Source organism: Mercenaria mercenaria, chromosome 3, assembly GCF_021730395.1.
Source record: "Mercenaria mercenaria strain notata chromosome 3, MADL_Memer_1, whole genome shotgun sequence".
NCBI lineage: Eukaryota > Metazoa > Mollusca > Bivalvia > Venerida > Veneridae > Mercenaria > Mercenaria mercenaria.
In genome coordinates, this window is record NC_069363.1 from 80,275,043 (window position 1) to 80,296,976 (window position 21,934).

Sequence of the window (21,934 nt, forward strand, 5' to 3'; positions counted from 1 at the left end):
CTGACATTGAAATGATTCCTTGTCTCTTCTGTGACAGTTCTTGTATTAAGTCTTACCATGCTAGACACGATTGGTTCTGCCTTTGCGACCAGTGTAGATCATGATCAGCCTGCACGTCCGTGCAGTCTGATCATGATCTGCACTGTTCGCTATTCAGTCAATAAATTTTCAGTAAACATCCCTTCAAATGATAAATGGTACTGCCCAAATTGGAAGATGGACCAGTCCATTACAGAAATTTAGCATGGTAAGGGTTAAGTCTAAGATATTAGAGAGTTTGAGATTTCGGTGTGCTTCACATGTTTATGTATACATGAACGTAGTGTTAAAGTAGAAAAATCCAGTTATGCTAAGAATTGTGCAAAATTTAAAACTTCAGTGTTGGTTTATATTTATTCCTAAATCATTTTTTAAGCCAACCTAGTTAGCTCAGTTGCTTGAGTTGATTAGGTCATGAGTTTCATCCTGGGCGTGTCGTATATTCTACCTGACAATTTGACATTAGTCCTCCAATTCTGATACATGTGGCAAAGTTGTCAGTTACTTGTTAGTATTGATACAGAATCCAGAGACACTGGTTAGGTTAAGGGTCTTCCACTGTGTAAATGAAATACTGTTAGAAAATGTGTAACCTATTGAGCAAAAAAAAAAATGCTATCAGTTTATGGACTTGTATTTCTTATATCATCAGGCAATTTTGAAATATGTAATGAAGTACTGCATGGCCCAGAATACACATGAAGTTTGATTTCTTGGTCTCTCTAATAATGTATCTTTCCATTTTAAAGTTGATATTAACTTGTGTCTTCTTTTTTTGTGCGTTTGTACGACATTGATAATTTATTCAGAAGTATATATTGAATGATATTATTGAAATGAGTATTTTTGATATATGAATTCCAAAGAATTATTTTGTAAATATTTGAGCTAAAAGAAACTAGTTGAAATGTGAACCATATCATTTTTTTTCTTTATATTTTATTGCTATTTATATTTTTCCTTCATTCATTCTTTATTTGATTTTAATACTGACATTTCACATTTGAAAAAGATCATTAATATTGTTGTTTTAAGGGGAGGTAAGTGATTGTTTAAAGCAGCTACTCCACAGTCAGTTGGTTAAATCAAAATTTGTTGAAAAATTAATTTGCTTTAATTTTTGGAAAATATCCAACTCTTTCAAATTACATGTCTGAGACAGTTTTGAAATAGTAACTGAAAAAAAATCTAATTCTTACATAAGTCTGCATACCAGTTTCAGTTCTTTTGATATATTTCAGTATCAAATGCTTTTAGCATCAAATTCTATGTAAATGAAGAAATTCAAATACCCCACCTACTACTGAGATGCTTACCTTTTAGCCTGCTGGCGGCAAGTGATTCTGCCTTTGCGACCAGTGCAGACCAAGATCAGCCTGCACATCCGCACATCTGTTCAGTATTCAGTCAGTAAATTTTCTTTGAACACCCCTTCGAATAATAAATGGTACTGTCCAAATTGAATGATAGACCAGTCCATTTTAGAAATTTAGCAGGCTAAGGGTTAAACATATAGTGGATAACATTTGCGTTAAGAAAAAAGGACTGTAGTCTCTGTAAGTGCCATATAGCTTTTTATGTCAATGCTGACTGTTTCATAAACTCATAATAATGACAACGACAAAAGTGTTTGTCAGAATGGTCATTTTTTACAAACTAAGCAATTTGTGAACCTGATATTTCTTTTGTGTGAATAAATTATTCTTAAATCTAATCAGTTGAAGGCCTTATATGCAAAATCTTTGGGGGGTTTTCGAGAGAAGAAAAAAATTTTAGGGAGGATATTGGTAAAAAAATTTCAAGAACATACTCTTATACAAGTAAAGAATTGTTTTCCATTAGTTTGAAAAATTTGGAAAAAATTCTAAATGTTGTTTTTGATATGCTCACATATATTGAACCAACATTTTCATCATAAATTATTTATCTGTTGTTTTCTGCTCAATAAGGAAGGGGGAAAATAAATGTTTTTAGCTCATCTGATTTTTTGAAAAAAAATGATGAGTTATTGTCATCACTTGAGCGGTTGTCGGCGTCGGCGTCGGTGTCGGCGTCGGCGTCTGCGTCGGCGTTGCCTGGTTAAGTTTTATGTTTAGGTCAGCTTTTCTCCTAAACTATCAAAGCTATTGCTTTGAAACTTGGAATACTTGTTCACCATCATAAGCTGACCCTGTATAGCAAGAAACATAACTCCATCTTGCTTTTTGCAAGATTTATGGCCCCTTTTGTACTTAGAAAATATCAGATTTCTTGGTTAAGTTTTATGTTTAGGTCAACTTTTCTCCTAAACTATCAAAGCTATTGCTTTGAAACTTGGAATACTTGTTCACCATCATAAGCAGACGCTGTACATCAAGAAACATAACTCCATCTTCCTTTTTGCAAGATTTATTGCCCCTTTTGGACTTAGAAAATCAGTTTTCTTGGTTAAGTTTTATGTTTAGGTCAGCTTTTATCCAAAACTATCAAAGCTATTGCTTTAAAACTTGCAACAGTTGTTCACCATCATAAGTTGACCCTGTACAGCAAGAAACATAACTCTGTCCTGCTGTTTGCAAGATTTATGGCCCCTTTTGGACTTAGAAAATATCAGATTTCTTGGTTAAGTTTTATGTTTAGGTCAACTTTTTCTCTTAGACTATCAAAGCTATTGCTTTGAAACTTGCAACACTTGTTCACCATCATGTACAGCAAGCAACATAACTCCATCCTGCTTTTTGCAATAATTATTGCCCCTTTTGGACTTAGAAAATCATTTTCTTGGTTGAGTATTATGTTTAAGTCAACTTTTCTCATAAACTATCAAAGCTATTGCTTCAAAACTTGCAACAGTTTTTCACCATCATAAGTGGACACTGTACATCAAGAAACATAACTCTATCCTGCTTTTTGCAAGAATGATGGCCCTTTTTAGACTTAGAAAATCATGGGTAGGACAATATTTCTATTACACAAAAAAATCAGATGAGCGTCAGCACCCGCAAGGCGGTGCTCTTGTTTAAATTTATAGCCATATTTTTCATTTCATTCCAAACTTACCCAGCATATAAGTTTCATTATATTTAACTTGTTTGTTTGATTCTTCATTCCAGGTCGAGGATTTTTTCTGCTTCATAAATTTATTTTTTCTTCCATCTTTTACACATGAATCATGTTTTATCATAAATCATACAGTGATATATCGCTCGCTGAAGCATCTAGGCTCCCTTGAACAAATCATGTAGTCCACGGCCATTTCCTTTATATTTTCTATTTTTAGATCGCTCATAACCCTCTATAACTGAAGTATTTTGCTCGCCCCCTTATGACCAGGAGTGATCATTGTATGACTGTACTTTCATTTTTTTTTTGATCCAGATCTGATGTTAAAAGAATTTCATTGTCATTTGATTTATTGTCTCATATATTTTTATTGTTTTGTAAAATTTGGTATAACTTTTTATATGATCACTTATGATGTGGGTCAATGTTGTAATTAAAAATTTAAAGGGGCCTGCCTCATGATAAACATCAGAACTTTTATAATAATGTATATAGAATATTGGTCTGTTCGTTTAAGGTTTAATAATTTATCTGGCACAACACCAGAACCAAATACCTTGTTAGAGGCGCCTTAGAATGCACGGCACCAGATCCATATCCCTGGTTAGGTCCTCCTTAGAATTCTGTTGTGAAAATGAGTTCTAAACGAGTTTTCAATGGAGATAATTTGTAAACTCTATATTAAGTAAATCAATTTCTGGAAATTCCTCTTCTGTTGTCAACGCTAGGAATGTGTGTCCGGTCTGGTCCGATGTGCTTGCCTTTCCACCAAGACTCAAAATTTGGACTCGAGCGTGTCCAGGTCTCATTGGCCGCTGTACTTATAGTCATTAATTGGCAACAAAATTCATTCTGTTTGGACAATAGTCTCTGGGAATTGCACAGAGGTAATCTTTATCCCCATTTGGCAACAAAAACACCTTTCAAGAACATGAAAAGGGACATGTTTGCGGTCTATACTCTGCAGGGCATTTATATGCTTCATTGTGTCTGAAAGGGCGGATGGACCATAATTAAACTTAAACACTGAATGACTGACTGAAATTTCTCTTCTCATCAGCTCCATTGCAAGGGGGATGCCTGAAAATTTATTTAGATTTCTTTCATTGTATACTGTGAAATCATTAATATTCATGGTGACTAATTTTCGTGGATTTCGTGGTTGAGTCAATCCAAGAAATTTAATCCCAACGAACACGTGAAATTCCCATTCATTTTATGTTCAAAAGTTGAAATCCACAAATTCCTATCCCCACGAAATTGCCATTTTGACCAAAACCACAAAATTTCATGCCAATGAAATTAAATGATTTTACAGTATTTAATATTCAGTCAGGCACAGAATTGAATAAAGAAATGTTTTTGTCATCAATGAATTTTAGATACTGGATTTAATATGACAATTGAATGTATTGCTACTTTATTTGACAAATTATGCTCTGGCTCAAGAATTGAAATAAATCTGTATGTTTGTATAACAGAGCTTTTCTACATTTTTATGGCACAAGCAGATTTTTTTGAGTAAATACAAATATTTGAATACTTTTTTATCAACAGATACTAGCAAATAAAATCACTTTCTAACTTTCGAAAATTTTGACATCAGATTGGAGGTGTGCCCCTTTAACACATTTAATAGCAGAAGAAGAGATAAAAGCCTAACATAAAAGCAGTGTTTGGCTTGGGTTTTTCTTAAAGATAGTTTTTCAGTATTGTTTAATGTGAGAATTTTTTATGCCCCCGGCATCTACTGATGCGGGAGGCATACAGCGATTGTCCTGTCCGTTCATCCGTCCGTATGAGGTTAACCAAATGGGACCGTTTCGTCTAGCATCAATACCCCTCACTAGAAAGACTTGATACTAATGCAGATGTAACCTGTGACCATTCCTCATCTTCAGACATCACCTGACCTCAGTTTGACCTTGATCTTGACCTCGTTTTGGACTTAGGTTGCTTTGTATCGACAAGGATGCCACCGGGGGCATCAAGCGTTTATTGAACGCAGCTCCTTGTTCTGAAAATTGATAGAGACTGCTTCAACACGAGAAATTTAAAATAAAAAAATCGCTACAGCTGATATATTCAAGGAAGTGTTTTACTATGAAACATGAATATGGATAGGTTATCTTTTCTAAGATTAGAAAAACATAAAAAAAAAATGAAATTATACAACATTTTTTGATAAATTAAAACTGATTATTATATACTGGGTGAAGATTTTACACGGTCAATGAAACGTTTTGTGAAAGTGATGGGAGGGATTGTACCGGTAATATTGCACATTTAAGCAATAACTAGAAAAGTTATGCAAAAAGTACTGCTGTCTATGGGTAAATTGGAAATTCAGGGCCTGACCTCTGCCATTCACTAATGTAGCCAAATGCTACAAACTCAGAGAACTTGCTACGGATTTTTGAAAGTGACTACAAGAATTTTATTAAAATATTGGGCAATTTCTATCATGACAACTTTTGGAGGCCCAGGGGAAGCCCTGAAATTTCCAGTATTGTTGTATTGGGGTCAAACTTTTTAATGTTAAGTTTTGTTGAATATTAAACTGTCTGGTCAGTTTCTATATCATAATTATGTATGCAGTGGTTTTGGGAACTTGGGAATTAGTAAAAATTTCCATGGTAATTAATAAGTAAAATATGCATGTTAATTAATAAGTACAATTTCCATGTTAATTTATAAGTACAAAAACTATCTGATCATTGATTCATCATGATGGAACACAGATGTATCAGGAATGGCCAAAAATAAGATCAAAAAATTTATACTTGGACAACACTGGTTTATCATTTTTGATACCTAATATTGAGTTACTACCTGCTATAGAAAATGGTATTTTCTTTTGGACTTGTGGCCACTTCTTTCATTTATGACGGGTGCCCTTTATATATACTTTACTTTACTATACTTTATGTAATTACTTTGTGTAATTACTTTATGTAATTTACTAACAGAAGTATTACTAAAACAAGAAAGAATAAGAGAATGAGACTAGCTGTATTATAATATATCTGGATTTATTATTTTTATTTTTCCATAAACGAGAATGGATCTTGTACAAGGATGTTCTATAGGACAGATAGTGTGTATATGGAAATAGATGTGCATATCATGAACAAAATGGTGTACTAGTTTGATTAAAACTGGTACCACACAATTTATGAAATATAAACAATGTCATGTTATTTCAAACATTTCATTTTCTTGATTTTTTAGTAATTTATACAAAAGTTTAAATTGAAAGGGATTACCTAAGTAGTGAAGGGGAAATATTTTGAATTTTCCAAGTCAGATTTCAGTCTTGTTTAAGAGTCTGGAAATATGTGACGAAAGTGCTGATTTTCAGCTTCAGTGTTAAATGTTTTAAGCATATCAGTATCATGTCTCATTTATTAACATTTGAGCCACGCCATGAGAAAACCAACATAGTGCGTTTGCGACCAGCATAGATCCAGACCAGCCTGGGCATCCGCGCAGTCTGGTCAGGATCCATGCAGTTCGCTTTCAAAGCCTATTACAGTTAGAGAAACCGTTAGCCAACAGCATGGATTCTGACCAGACTGCGCAGATGCGCAGGCTGGTCTGGATCCATGCTGGTCGCAAACGCACTATGTTGGTTTTCTCATGGTGCGGCTCATTTCATTGTTACGCATGTTTCTGTATGTATTTTTTCCAATTTTACTGTTAAGAACTGTCATAAACTTTGTTAATTTTGGTTTTCTATGCCATTTTTACACAGTATGTGTATATGCGCATTTGTAATATTAAATTATGCAGCTGATTCTATGTATTGTAACTTGTGTAAGTTTTATATGTAATTTGGAAGTTTGCCAACTGTAAGTGTTCTATGTGTATCTACCTCACTCAAATCCTGGCTTGTTCCTTTTAACCTTGTTTCTCCTTGTTTCTGTTCCTTAGAATTGTGGCAAAACATTATGGATTTTCTTTCCTTTTTAGCTCGACTATTCATAGAATAGTAGAGCTATTGGACTCGCCCATGCGTCGGCGTCCGTGTCGGCGTCCGCGTCCCGATTTGGTTAAGTTTTTGTATGTAAGCTGGTATCTCAGCAACCACTTGTGGGAATGGATTGAAACTTCACACACTTATTCACTGTGATAAACTGACTTACATTGCACAGGTTCCATAACTCTGTTTTGCTTTTTTACAAAATTATGCCCCTTTTTTGACTTAAAAATTTTTGGTTAAGGTTTTGTATGTAAGCTGGTATCTCAGTAACCACTTGTAGGAATGGATTGAAACTTCACACACTTATTTACTTTGATAAACTGACTTACATTGCACAGGTTCCATAACTCTTATTTGCTTTTTTACAAAATTATGCCCTTTTTTCGACTTAGAATTTTTTGGTTAAGGTTTTGTATGTAAGCTGGTATCTCAGTACTCACTAATGGGAATGGATTGAAACTTCACACACTTGTTCACTGTCATGATCTGACATGCACAAAGCAGGTCCCATAACTTTTTTTTGCTTTTTTACAAAATTATGCCCCTTTTTCAGCATAGAAATTTTTGGTTAAGTTTTTGTATGTAAGCTGGTATCTCAGTATCCACTAATGGGAAAGGATTGAAACTTCACACACTAGTTCACTGTCATGATATGACATGCAGTGCAAAGGGTCAATAACTCAACTTTGCATTTTACAAAATTATGCCCCTTTTTGAACTTAGGAGTTTTTGGGTTAAATTCTTATATGTAAGCTGGTATCTCAGTACCCACTAATGGGAACGGATTGAAACTTCATACACTTGTCCACTGTCATGAGCTGATAAGCACTATGCAGGTTTCATAACCCTATTTTACTTTTTTACTAAATTATGCCCCTTTTTATACGCCCGTTTGAAAAACGGGACGTATTATGGGAACGCCCCTGGCGGGCGGATGGGCGGTTGGGCGGGTGGGCGGGCGGGCGGGCGGCGTCCACAGACCTTGTCCAGAGCATATCTTCTACATGCATGGAGGGATTTTGATGAAACTTGGCACAGTTGTTCACCATCATGAGACGGAGTGTCATGCGCAAGAACCAGGTCCCTAGGTCTAAGGTCAAGGTCACCCTTAGAGGTCAAAGGTCAAATTCAAGAATGACTTTGTCCGGAGCATATCTTGTTCATGTATGGAGGGATTTTGATGAAAGTTGGCACAATTGTTCATCATCATGAGACGGAGTGTCATGCGCAAAAACCAGGTCCCTAGGTCTAAGGTCAAGGTCACACTTAGAGGTCAAAGGATACAAGAATGAAAAATTCAAGAATGACTTTGTCCGGAGCATATCTTCTTCATGCATGGAATGATTTTGATGTAGCTTGGCACAGTTGTTCACCATAATGAGAGGGAGTGTCGTGCGCAAGAACCAGGTTCCTAGGTCTAAGGTCAAGGTCACACTTAGAGGTCAAAGGATACAAGAATGAAAACTTTGTCCGGAGCATATCTTCTTCATGCATGAAAGGACTTTGATGTAGCTTGGCAAAATTGTTCACCATCATGAGACGGAGTGTCATGCGCAAGAACCAGGTCCCTAGGGATAAGGTCAAGGTCACACTTAGAGGTCAAAGGATACAAGAATGAAAACTTTGTCCGGAGCATTTCTTCTTCATGCATTGAGGGATTTTGATACAACTTGGCACAAATGTTCACAAGCATGAGACGGAGTGTCATGCGCAAGAACCAGGTCCCTCGGTCTAAGGTCAAGGTCACACTTAAAGGTCAAAGGTCAGATACAAGAATGACTTTGTCCGGAGCATTTCTTCTTCATGCATGGAGGGATTTTGATGTAACTTGGCACAATTGTACACCATCATGAGACGGAGTGTCATGCACTGGTCCCTTCTTTTGAATTACTTCCCTTTGCTGTTACTATAAATAGCTTATATTGTAACTTTTTCATTACAAGTCGTAGGGAAAAATCGAGACCACTTTTCTGTAGTACAACATGCATGTTACATCCAATTCTGAGGTGTATTTTGAGCTATCTCTGCCTGGTAAGGATTTTTGTGTGGACTTGTAATTTTTTTTTTTTCGATTTTTTTTTTTTTTTTTTTTTTTTCTCTTTAAAGATTAACTTCCCTTAGTTGTTACTATAAATAACTTACATTGTAACTTTTTTATAATTGACCGTAGGAAAAAACCAAGACCACTTTTCTGTGGTACAACATTGATGTTACTTTCAAATTTTGGGTGTATTTTAAGGTATCTCTACCTGGTAAGGATTTTTTTTGTGGACTTAGAAAAATAAAAGAATTACAATAATTTCTAAAAAAAAACAACATTGTAAACAACTAGAAAATTAAAATACCATTTGCAAATACAGGTGCTAGTGTAAACAAATTTGCTGTGACGGGCGTATATTGTGACATTCTGCACCCTTGTTCGACTTTCTTATTCATTCAAGCGACAAGGCTGTTAAATAGTCGAGCGTTGCTGTCCTCCGACAGCTCTTGTTGTTTATCACATTTTAATTTCTTTTCTATATTTGATTTCCTTATAAATTGAACAAAATCTATTTCATTTCATTCCTATCACCCACCCTTGGACAGAATTTAGTTGTGTGTTAATGTGATGTCCCATCATACTTACAAGCCAATGGAAAAGGCTATTATGGTTGATAATTTTGAAATAAGCCAATGGAAAGGGCTGTAACAGTTGATGATTTTGAAATAAGCCAATAAAAAGAGCTGTAACAGTCAGCACTTTTGAAATGAGCCAGTGGAAAGAGTTGTAATAATCATTGTGTAAAGCTTAATAATAGATGTATTTAGAGTATATTTGTTTGTTTCAGTGTAAAGTCAAAGTACCTTTCATGGGTGAACACCAGATGCAGTTATTGTCATGTGTAGCGTAACCGCTAGTGAAATTGTAGAATCTGGTCGGTGAATGATATTTCTATCTTACACATAAAACAAACAAATGCTCTTTATATTTAATGCTTTTTCAATGGTTTTAAGTAAAATCCTTCAATTTTACCTGTACATATACCAGTGAAAAATATACTCGATATTTGCACAGTGAAATTACCAGATATATATTTTCACTGTTATGTTTTAATAGTTAACTGAAAAGGTAAGATAAAGCTGTCTAAATGGACTTAAAACATCTGAAAGGTGTGGGCAAATTGTAGATAATTTAAAAAGCAACCATCAACCTAAAAAGAAAGAAAGATTGTTCCTGTAAAATGGCATTATTACATTGTAGTATTGCAAAGGAGACCTTGAAGCTGGGATATTGTATCTTGTTTGAAGGGTACCCATTTTCTGTTTGTCATCTTAAAATGTCATTGACTTCCCTTTGTATCGTGTTATGTCTTTTGTTATTCATCCAAAACATGTTACGACTTTTGCACCTTTATTTGGTATTTAGGAAGAAAAAGGTGTTTTACACTAATGGCTGTATTGGCTTAAATAAGTTAAAATGATGCAAATTGATTTTTTTAAGTGTGAGTAATTTTAGAATTATGATAAAAAGGCTGACCTGAACTTATTTATGTGTAGTGTTATATTAAACAATGTAATTGTTCTTGATTCTGTGATATGCTGTATATGTGTGTAAATATTTGTTCAAAATTTCCTTACATTGTCTCGTTTGTTATAAAAAAAAAAGTGCCCAGATGTCGGCTTTAAACTTTTGCAGAGAATTTCACTCACTTGTTATGTAGCTTTTGTACTGAGTTTATTTTTGTTGTAAATAAGTAAAAAAATAGTTGTTAATTAATAAACAAAGGGAGCAGTTCCATGTAAAATATCTTTTTAAGGGTTTTCGGCAGTTTTTTCTGAAAATGATATTTTTTATAAATTTTTCATACACAGGGTAAATTTTAGGAAAATGGAAAAAATTCTAATACTACAAACGTTTTCATCAGTGTAGGGATTATATTACCTGGATGTTTGGCTGATTTAAGGCATCTACCATGTGATTATAAAGGGACATAACTCTTCTTGGATACTTATTGAATTGACACAGTTACTTTTCTTTATGTTTGTCTTTTTCCTTATATTTTTCTGCTTGTGTTTTCGAGACAGAATTATATTAACCATGATCTTTTAAAAGATATTTTACATGGAAAGCTGATTGTTTTTATTTAATAAGATCTCGTTACATTGCTCCAGGATTGAAGTTCTGCAATAAAGTTAATAATCAAAACTGTCTTGTTGCTTTCTTGCCATTTTATAATTGAGCCGCACCATGAGAAAACCAACATAGTGCAGTCTGGTCAGGATCCATGCTGTTCGCTTTCAAAGCCTATTGCAATTAGAGAAACCGTTAGCGAACAGCATGGGTCCTGACCAGACTGCGCGAGAGTGCAGACTAGTCTGGATCCATGCTGGTCGCAAATGCACTGTTGGTTTTCTCATGGTGTGGCTCATATATAAAATAACTTCTGTTGGACCAGTGGTTCAGGTCACTGACTCCAAATAACTTTCCATCATCGTTACCAGTTTGAAACCAATAAGCTTATGCAGTAGAATTCTTTCTTGCATGGAAGTCATCCAAGTGACTTGCGGAAGAACTTGGCCATTTTACCCAGTTACCCACAATAATGCTTATAGAGTGTCCATGGCGGTTTTCTTCCTCAGTAATCAGGTAGCAAGTGGCCACATGCCTAAATTGTATTTATACATCTAAAATCTGACATAAAGCATTATAGACTCAAAAAGTATATTCGATTTGTCCTGCCAAGCTGTTACCATATTTGTCTGGGCCATCCTGAATGGAACAGATGTTTAAGTAAAGTTTGTAATCAATACCAAAAACATGCTGTGTATTTATTATGCCCTCCACCAAAGAAGAGTGGGTATATTAATTTGCTAATGTTTTGTCTTGGTCAGTAGACACTAGTTTCCAATTAGCACCTAATGAATGCTTCAAGCTGTTCTGATCAAACTTAATAGAACGGTTGCCTTTGGAAGATGACCCCTACTGTATTTGGGATCAGTATGTCAAAGGCCAAGGTCGTGCTGACCTTGCAAAAGAGTTGCCTCACTGACTGGCCATTATGGGTATAATGTTTTGCAAACAGATCTTGTTTTAATTATGTATTTCACATGGAAGTCTTGACTATTTCTTAATCATTTCATGAATATACAAACTTAGGAGGACATTGTTTCAATGCAGTTAAGAATGCATTAAAAACTCTTCCTAGTTTTGAAGCATAATATTCTTTGCAAGAGTCAATCAACTGGAAAAAACCAGTAATGTGTGCCTTATTTCCTATCAAGTTTGGTAGAAATCTAATCAGCAGTACATAAGTACTAGTCAGGACAAACTTCCTTGCCCAGACTGGCAGTCACATGCCATTGGGCAAATGTAGGATAAACGTTTTGCTATTTATTTCAGGGTTCATGAGTCACCCTTTTCATGTCTTCAACACCCTGGTGTGTAAGACGACTTGTGCTGTAAATGATGTATCACAAACTACATACATGGAGCAGATTTATGTAGTAATTTATAGTTTATTTCAGACTAAAAATCCAATACCTTGAAAGTCCTCTTTGTTCCTTGTAGTATATTTCTCAATTTAAAAATGTAAGTTTAGTGAATATATGTAACGTTACAGTGCAAATGATAAAACAAAACCAGTACTTAACATTGTAATGTGTCTTTGAAACATTGTGGCATCTTTTCTGTTTACGGACATTGATTTCCCCAGCTTTGTTTAAATATGCTACTGTAAGAAAAATGTTCTTAAAAGTAAGTTATTCCTTTGATTTTTAGCTCGACTATTCGAAGAATAAGTAGAGTTATCCTACTCACCACAGCGTCAGCGTCACACCTTGGGTTAAGTTTTTCGTACCAGTCCACATTTTGACAAAGTCTTTTGAGATAAAGCTTTGAAACTTTCAACACTTGTTTACCATCACCATGTCCAGTTATAGGCAAGAGCACATAACTCCATCAAGGATTTTGGCTGAATTATGGCCCTTTTTGACTTAGAAATCTGGGTTAATATTTGGTACCAGTTCATATTTTGACAAAGTCTTTTGAGATAAAGCTTTGAAACTTTCAACACCTGTTTACCATCACCATGTCCAGTTATAGGCAAGAGTACATAACTCCATCAAGGATTTTGGCTGAATTATGGCCCCTTTTGACTTAGAAATCTTGGTTAAGTTTTTCGTACCAGTTCATATTTTTTGTAAAGTGTTTGACATATGGCTTTGAAACTTTTATCACTTGTTTAGTATAATAGTTTCTATCTGCAGGAAAGAGAACATAACTCTGTCATCTATTTTGGCTGAATTATGGCCCTTTTTGGACTTTGAAATTGGTTCTGTTTTCATACAAGTCCATGTTTTGTCAAAACTATTTGACATATGGCTTTTAAAATTTGAACACTTGTTTATCATTATGATTTCCATCTGTAGGCAAGAGTACATAACTATTTTGACTGAATTATGGCCCTTTTTGGACTTTGAAATTGGCTCATATATTGCCATTTAGTGCAAGACTTATTGAAATCAAAGTAGTACAGGAACATTGTTTGTCTAATCTATTTATTTCTTTTGTCTGAATATCCGTGGAAATATTTTGACCCCATTCTTCAATCAATTTTTCAAATAGTCGAGCGCGCTGTCATCAGACAGCTCTTGTATTTTTACTATTATTTCTTGAATATGGTATGCAAGAAAAAGATTCTATCCTGGCTGTAGGTGCAGATGGGAATATCTAGCTCTCGGGTAGCTGTTCATGGGGTAACTCAGCACAGCCTTGTTGCTGCCTTAGACAGTTACCCTCGAGGGCCAACAAAGACACATTTCTGTCATTTTTTATATGCCCAAGGGACGTATTATGTTATACCCCCAGTGTCCGTCTGTCTGTCCGTTAGCAATTTCGTGTCCGCTCTGTTACTCTTGAACCCCTTGACATAAATGTTCACCACATCGAGACGATGTGCAGAGCGCACGTTTTGGGTGGTTCGCTTCAAGGTCAAGGTCACACCTAGGGTTCAAAGGTCATATCAGTTTGTTTTGTGTCCGATTTGTAACTCTTGAACTGCTTGAAGGATTTCAAAGAAACTTGGCACATAAATGTTCACCACATCAAGAAGACATGCAGAGCGCATGTTTCGGATGGCTCACTTTAAGGTCTGACAAGGTCACACTTAGGGGGTCAAAGGTCATATGATTGTTTCATGTGTATATTGCTCTGCATTGCGGTGCTCTTTTTATTTGGCAGATCCCTTTTTTGTTCACTTACAATAATTTTTTTTTAATTACTTCCCTTTTATGTTACTGTAAATAGTTTATTTTGTAATCTTTTTTTATTACTGGCTGTAAGGAACAACCGAGACCACTTTTCTGTGGTACAGCATGGATGGTACCTCCAATTTTTAGGTGTATTTTAACATATCTGTATCTGGCAAAGATTTTTTTTGTTGACTTTGAATTTTTTTTTTGAATTTCTTCCCTGTGTTATTCACCATCCTTTGGGCTTCAACAGTTCTTTAAATTTTGCTCCCATCCTCCTCTGATATAACCCTTCGGGCGTATATTGCCCCATTTGATGGAGCTCTTGTTTTATAAAACTGTTGCTGCAATTTTTTTACTTGAAGATTTTTAAAGTTTGCACTATCATATACCTGTACATATAGGGAGAAGTGAGCACACCCCCTATTGGTCAGACCCCCTACCCCCTAATGGCCATGTTTCGTTAAAAAATCTGTAGTGTTGCAGCAATCTTGGTAGAGTTATCCCACAAACATTTCTGTGAAATCATTTCTCATTAGGTGTGAACAGATTTTCTCTATTTTAAACTCTCATGACCATGCACTTTGACAACTGGAAATAATTTAACTAGTTTGTAAAAGGTTACTCAAACCAAGGACTGTCATATTTGGTATGAAATGCCTTAAAAAACCACATCTTATCTTGTCATGACTTTGACCATGTGGAAAATACTGAACAGTTTGACAGGCCTTGAATTTACTTTCCACAAAAGCCAAATTGCAAATTGTCTACTTTTATGCTAGACAAAATTGAATAACCCAATATTTAAAGGAATTTTGATGGGATATTGTGTTCAAAACAAGTGGAATTCTTTAGTTATCATACAAACCCATTATTAAGTTAGCTCCTAAGGCTAATTTATGCCATAAGTGGTCAACTATAGTACGTCAAATTTTAATCATGATAAAACATGACTAAACTATTTCTGTGCCTCAATACCACTATAAATTCATGGCTATTACCGGTATAAGGTTTATATAAGAAGTGTAGAACAAGAGGGCCATAATGGCCCTATATCGCTCATCTGAGTTTAGTTGCTTGTTTGAACGGTTAAACGTTTCTACTAAATAAATACAGGCAGATACTGTGTGTGTGTGTGTGTGACAGTGTGTTGAGGTGCGAGTGGGGGTAGAGGTGAAGTAAGACATTAGGGGAATGATGTGATACGACAATATCATCAACATGAAGATTTTTCAAAGTTTCCAATACATTAATATGGGGTAAAGTGACAACACCTCCAGTGGCAATGCTTTTTTATGAAACAGAATAATTTGTACAATCTTCATAAAGGGTCACCCAAGAAACATTTGTGTAAAATTATTTTAAAATTGGACCTGCTGTTTCTGACAATAATATTTTATAAGTTTCCAATATATACATACTAGGAAAAAAATGGCCACACCCCCTGGCAGCCATGTTTTTTGACGTCTCAAATAACTTAAACAAGGACCATTTGTGTGAAATTATTTCAAAATTGGGCCAGCAGTTTCATACAAGAAGATTATTACAGTCATGTTTTTTGAGGAATTGGAATAATTTGAACAATCTTGGTAGAGGATCACACAAGGACCATTTGTGTAAAAATATTTCAAAATCAGGCCAGCAGTTTCATACAAGATTTTTAAAGTTTCCACTATATACAAATAGGGAAAAATGACCACTCCCCCTGCGGCCATGTTTTTTGAGGAATTGGAATAATTTGAACAATCTTGGTAGACGATCACACAAGGACCATTTGTGAAAAATATTTCAAAATCAGGCCAGCAGTTTCATAAAAGAAGATTTTTAAAGTTTCCACTATAAACATAATTATAGGGAAAAATGACCACGCCCCCTGCAGCCATGTTTTTTGATAAATAAAATAATTTAAACAAGGGCCATTTGCGTAAAATTATTTCAAAATCAGGCCTGAAGTTTCATACAAGTTAAAGTTTCCACTATCATAAATATAGGGAAAACAGACCACGCCCTCTGTATCAAAATAATTTGAACAATCTTGGCAGAGGTTGACAAAAGACCCACTTGTGTGAATTTTTTTCAAAATTCGTTTAGGCCAGCAGTTTCATAGATTTTTAAAGTTTCCACTATATACATATAGAAAAAAGTGACCACGCCCCCTGGCAGCCATGTTTTTTGATAAATAAAATAATTTAAACAAGGGCCATTTGTGTAAAATTATTTCAAAATCAGGCCTGAAGTTTCATACAAGTTAAAGTTTCCACTATATACATATAGAAAAAAGTGACCACGCCCCCTGGCAGCCATGTTTTTCGATGAATCATCATAATATGAACAATCTTTACAGATGGTTTGTGTGAAATTCTTTTGAAATCGGACCAGGGATTTAAGAGATGTCGTTAGATTTTTCTATTTTTAGCTGTGGTGGCCCCTATGTGTAACCAAGCAGAACCATTTCAACATCTTTGAAAGAGCACCACCCAAGGTACATTCACTTCATGCTCAGGTGAGCTAAAAATATGTCACTTGACTCAAAAATAAAGAACAAAAACCTTCGTGTATTTCAAAATCTTTATTGCTTTTATGACAATTTGGCAATTTTTTTCTTTCCAAGATTATCAGTAACAAGAGGGAATGGATTAAAAAAACACACATATGTATCAAAATCACAATGTACAGTGCAGCACTTTTTGAGATATTAAATGAATGCAAACTATTTTTCACAACCATTTAAAATAATAACATGTTTACCAATGAATAACACATGAACAGGTCTTAGGATATAAATGTGATACAAAATATACTAGCTTAGTCTAGACTTGTACTGTATCACTCTTAATTTTTAAAGTTTTATTATGCCCTTATTGACAGTCGAGGTCTGTTGTGCCAAAATGTTTCACAACGTTGTGAACTGTTTAATTCAGTTATTTCAATGAAGAGTAAATTTCTAAATTGCACCAAACTAAAACTGTGCCAATTTATCCAGTTTGAAAAACCATCAAGTTTTTGTGCTAAAATGAATTGTTATACAGTAACAGCAGTGACAACTGAACAAGGCCAAAAATTTTAATGCAATATATGTAAAACATGAAAGTTCTTTGTAAAACAGTACAGTGTTCTTTTTAACCTTTACCAGGCTAAATTTCTAAAATGTACTGGTCCATCATTCAATTTCGGTAGTACAATTTATTAACTGAAGGGGTGTTCGACTGAACAGCAATCAGTGCAGATCATGATTAGCCTGCATGGATGTGCAGGCTGATCTTGGTCTGTACTGGTCGCAGAGGCAAAATCACCGGGCTAAGAGGCCGAATACTGTAATATCTAAGATCAAACTGCCACAGGTAAGAAGATCAAATGAGCAAAGGCTTTTTTTTTTTTCCTGCAGTTTCTAACTGTAATTTTTATTACTTTATATAAAACTCCTCTCAAAATGGTCACTACTGAATTAGTATGAAGTTTGTCAAAAACTAGAAGATTCAACAGACTGTGAAATGAAATATATGTCAAATTTTGGGAGATTTCGTGGTTGCAATAATTCACGAAATTAAAAACCATCCCAACACATTTTATCTTTAGAAGTTGAAATATAAAAAAAATTGTACCTTTATGCAATGGCCATTTTTGAGCAAAACCACTAAATTTTATGTCTACGAAATAAAATAATTTTACAGGATACAAGTCATATGAGTGACACCTATTCAAAAGGTACCATTTTTTTTCAGAGGAATTAGCTTTCACATAGTACATTTACAAAATTTCGTTGTCAAGAATTCCTTCTTATCAAAAGCTTTTTTATTACCATAATACTGCACAAATTAAACGTTTTCTGTCAATTTACAGAATACTTTTATTTGGATCTATCTAAGAAAATTTTTCAAGAACAAAAAAAAACAAGAGCTGTCGGAGGACAGCAACGCTCGACTATTTAACAGCCTTGTCGCTTGAATGAATAAGAAAGTCGAAAAAGGGGCATAATTTAGTAAAAGAGTAAAATAGGGTTATGGAACCTGCATAGTGCTTATCAGCTCATGACAGTGGACAAGTGTATGAAGTTTCAATCCATTCCCATTAGTGGGTACTGAGATACCAGCTTACATATAAGAATTTAACCCAAAAACTCCTAAGTTGAAAAAGGGGCATAATTTTGTAAAATGCAAAGTTGAGTTATTGACCCTTTGCACTGCATGTCATATCATGACAGTGAACTAGTGTGTGAAGTTTCAATCCTTTCCCATTAGTGGGTACTGAGATACCAGCTTACATACAAAAACTTAACCAAAAATTTCTATGTTGAAAAAGGGGCATAATTTTGTAAAAAAGCAAAATAAAGTTATGGGACCTGCTTTGTGCATGTCTAATCATGACAGTGAACAAGTGTGTGAAGTTTCAATCCATTCCCATTAGTGAGTACTGAGATACCAGCTTACATACAAAACCTTAACCAAAAAATTCTAAGTCGAAAACGGGGCATAATTTTGTAAAAAAGCAAAATAGAGTTATGGAACTTGTGCAATGTAAGTCAGTTTATCACAGTAAATAAGTGTGTGAAGTTTCAATCCATTCCCACAAGTGGTTACTGAGATACCAGCTTACATACAAAACCTTAACCAAAAATTTCTAAGTCAAAAAAGGGGCATAATTTTGTAAAAAAGCAAAACAGAGTTATGGAACCTGTGCAATGTAAGTTAGTTTATCACAGTGAATAAGTGTGTGAAGTTTCAATCCATTCCCACAAGTGGTTGCTGAGATACCAGCTTACATACAAAAACTTAACCAAATCGGGACGCGGACGCCGACGCGGATGCCGACGCAGACGCCGACGCATGGGCAAGTCCAATAGCTCTACTATTCTATGAATAGTCGAGCTAAAAACTCACATTATATACTAGTAAATATTCATCGTTCATTATTTTCTTTGTTTAAATACAGAAAGGTTTTGCTAGAAAACGAACAGAGTACTGCAATTTTTGTATACTGTTTTACCCTTGCAGTTCTGGAACAAAATGCAAGAATATGAACTCACACTGTTCGACATAAAATGACAATATTAATAATACTAAAACAACATCTTTTTCTCTATGATAAACTTTCTCTGTGATATGTCATAAAAACTGAAGAAAAATAAATGTATTAAAGGAACATAAGATCAGCCTAAAAGTTTATTTTATATATACATGGATACTAAAGCAGTGTATTTTTTTTTAGAGTACTCTCTTAACTTACTCGTAAGTTTTACGGTAAACTACTGTTTCCCTTTTGTTTTTGATGTAAAAATGAAAAAAAAAAAATGTGGTAATCGTTTCTTTTCAGTAACTTGCAATCCTTGGGCAGTAATGTCTATTAAATTCAAATCGAAAACAATCAATCATGAAAATAAACAAGAGCTGTCTCCATAGGATGACACATGCCCCCGATGGCACTTTGAATGAATAGTTATGGCCAATGTTAGAGTTTAGGACCTTTGACCTACGGAGCTGGGTCTTGCGCGCGACACATCGTCTTACTGTGTCACACATTCATGCATAGTTATTTTAAAATCCATGCATGAATGACAAAGATAAGGACCGGACATGCCCATCAATGCACTATCATGAAAAATGATCTTTAACGTCTAAGTGTGACCTTGACCTTTGAGCTACGGACCTGGGTCTTGCGCACTGCACGTCGTCTTACTGTGGTACACATTCATGCCAAGTTATTTGAAAATCCATCCATCGATGACAAAGATATGGACCGGACACCCCCATCAATGCACTATCCTTTAACGTCTAAGTGTGACCTTGACCTTTGAGCTACGGACCTGGGTCTTGCGCACTGCACGTCGTCTTACTGTGGTACACATTCATGCCAAGTTATTTGAAAATCCATCCATCGATGACAAAGATATGGACCGGACACGCCCATCAATGCACTATCCTTTAACGTCTAAGTGTGACCTTGACCTTTGAGCTACGGACCTGGATCTTGCGCACTGCACGTCGTCTTACTGTGGTACACATTCATGCCAAGTTATTTGAAAATCCATACATCGATGACAAAGATATGGACCAGACACGCCCATCAATGCACTATCCTTTAACGTCTAAGTGTGACCTTGACCTTTGAGCTACGGACCTGGGTCTTGCACACTGCACGTCGTCTTACTGTGGTACACATTCATGCCAAGTTATTTGAAAATCCATCCATCGATGACAAAGAAATGGACCGGACACGAAAATTGCGGACAGACCGACAGACAGACAGACGGTTCAAAAACTATATGCCTCCCTTCAGGGGCATAAAAATTAGTACTAAATAAAACAATACATAAAGATGGACCTTACTTTATGAAAATCATTTCACTATAAGTATATGCCAATGGAAAGTTATTGCTTTTAAAGGACTTTTAAATAAGACCTACGGTAGATGCAAAGAACAAAAAAATCTGAGTTTGTACATTTGTCCGTTTTGGTTGTAGCATGTAAATCTGAGGTTGTATGAATTAAGAAAATCCAAAGTATTAACTCATATATAGCGTAACAGTGTCTAAATTTAACTGTTTTATATTTTGCAAATAAACTACATGCACGCTCAATTCATGTGTTCTAGTTAACCTTTAGCCTGCTGGCAGCAATTGATTCTGCCTTAGCGACCAGTGCAGATCAAGATCAGCCTGCACATGCGTGCAGATCATGGTCTGCACTGTTCGCTATTCAGTTAACACTTGCATAACCCAACACCTTCAAAATTGTCCTATTTCTCTACCTCAGTCATTCTGTACATGAATATTTTATTCCTCATTTACATCTCTTGACACTCGGCAATAAAGCAAAAACTGTTTCTTTACTTTAGATATGTATAATACCCAAACAGGACACAATTTGATACTTTATGACAGGTGTATTTACTGAACCTTCAAAACAAAATAACTTCCCACTTATGTCTTGATATTATACCTTGCAACATTACTGAAGTTTGAATTTAACTGAAAACAGAAAGAGGAAGTTTTCTTCTGTGCAGAAAATTAAACGTTACCCTGCTAAATTTCTAAAATGAACTTGTCCATCTTTCAAATTCGACAGTACCATTAATTGTTAAAAGGGGATTTTACTAAAAAAATAATGAATGGAAAACAGTGCAGATCTTGATCAGACTGCATGGATGTGCAGGCTGAATATGATGTACATTGTTTGCAAAGGCAGAATCAATCATGTCCAGCATGATAAGGAAAACAGATTTTCATATCGAAATTTTTTTGGACAAAACCGACTGCTCTCACACATTTGGTAGTATAGCTGCATGTATTCAGTTACATAACAAAGTGTAATGTAACAATTATTATGTATTAACAGAAGTTCATATTTTGAAAATTATAGCTGATTAGTAACATAAAATTTCAAAATTTTAGATTTTCATGTTTAGTTATTAAAGCCAAAGCTAAGATCATAATATCCTGAATTGTCAATTGTCCAATGAAGAATGACATTCAGTTAATACCTATAAAAAACTTTTCAAGCTAGTATCAAGTTTCCCTCTTTTAATTAGGCCAATGTGGAAGGATTTAATCTGCTGTCTTCCTTTATACTGTAAGATCATGTCTAATAAAACAAGTTGTCCCAAAAAATATGTTTCAATTAAACATAAAATCCAGGCCTTCAAGTG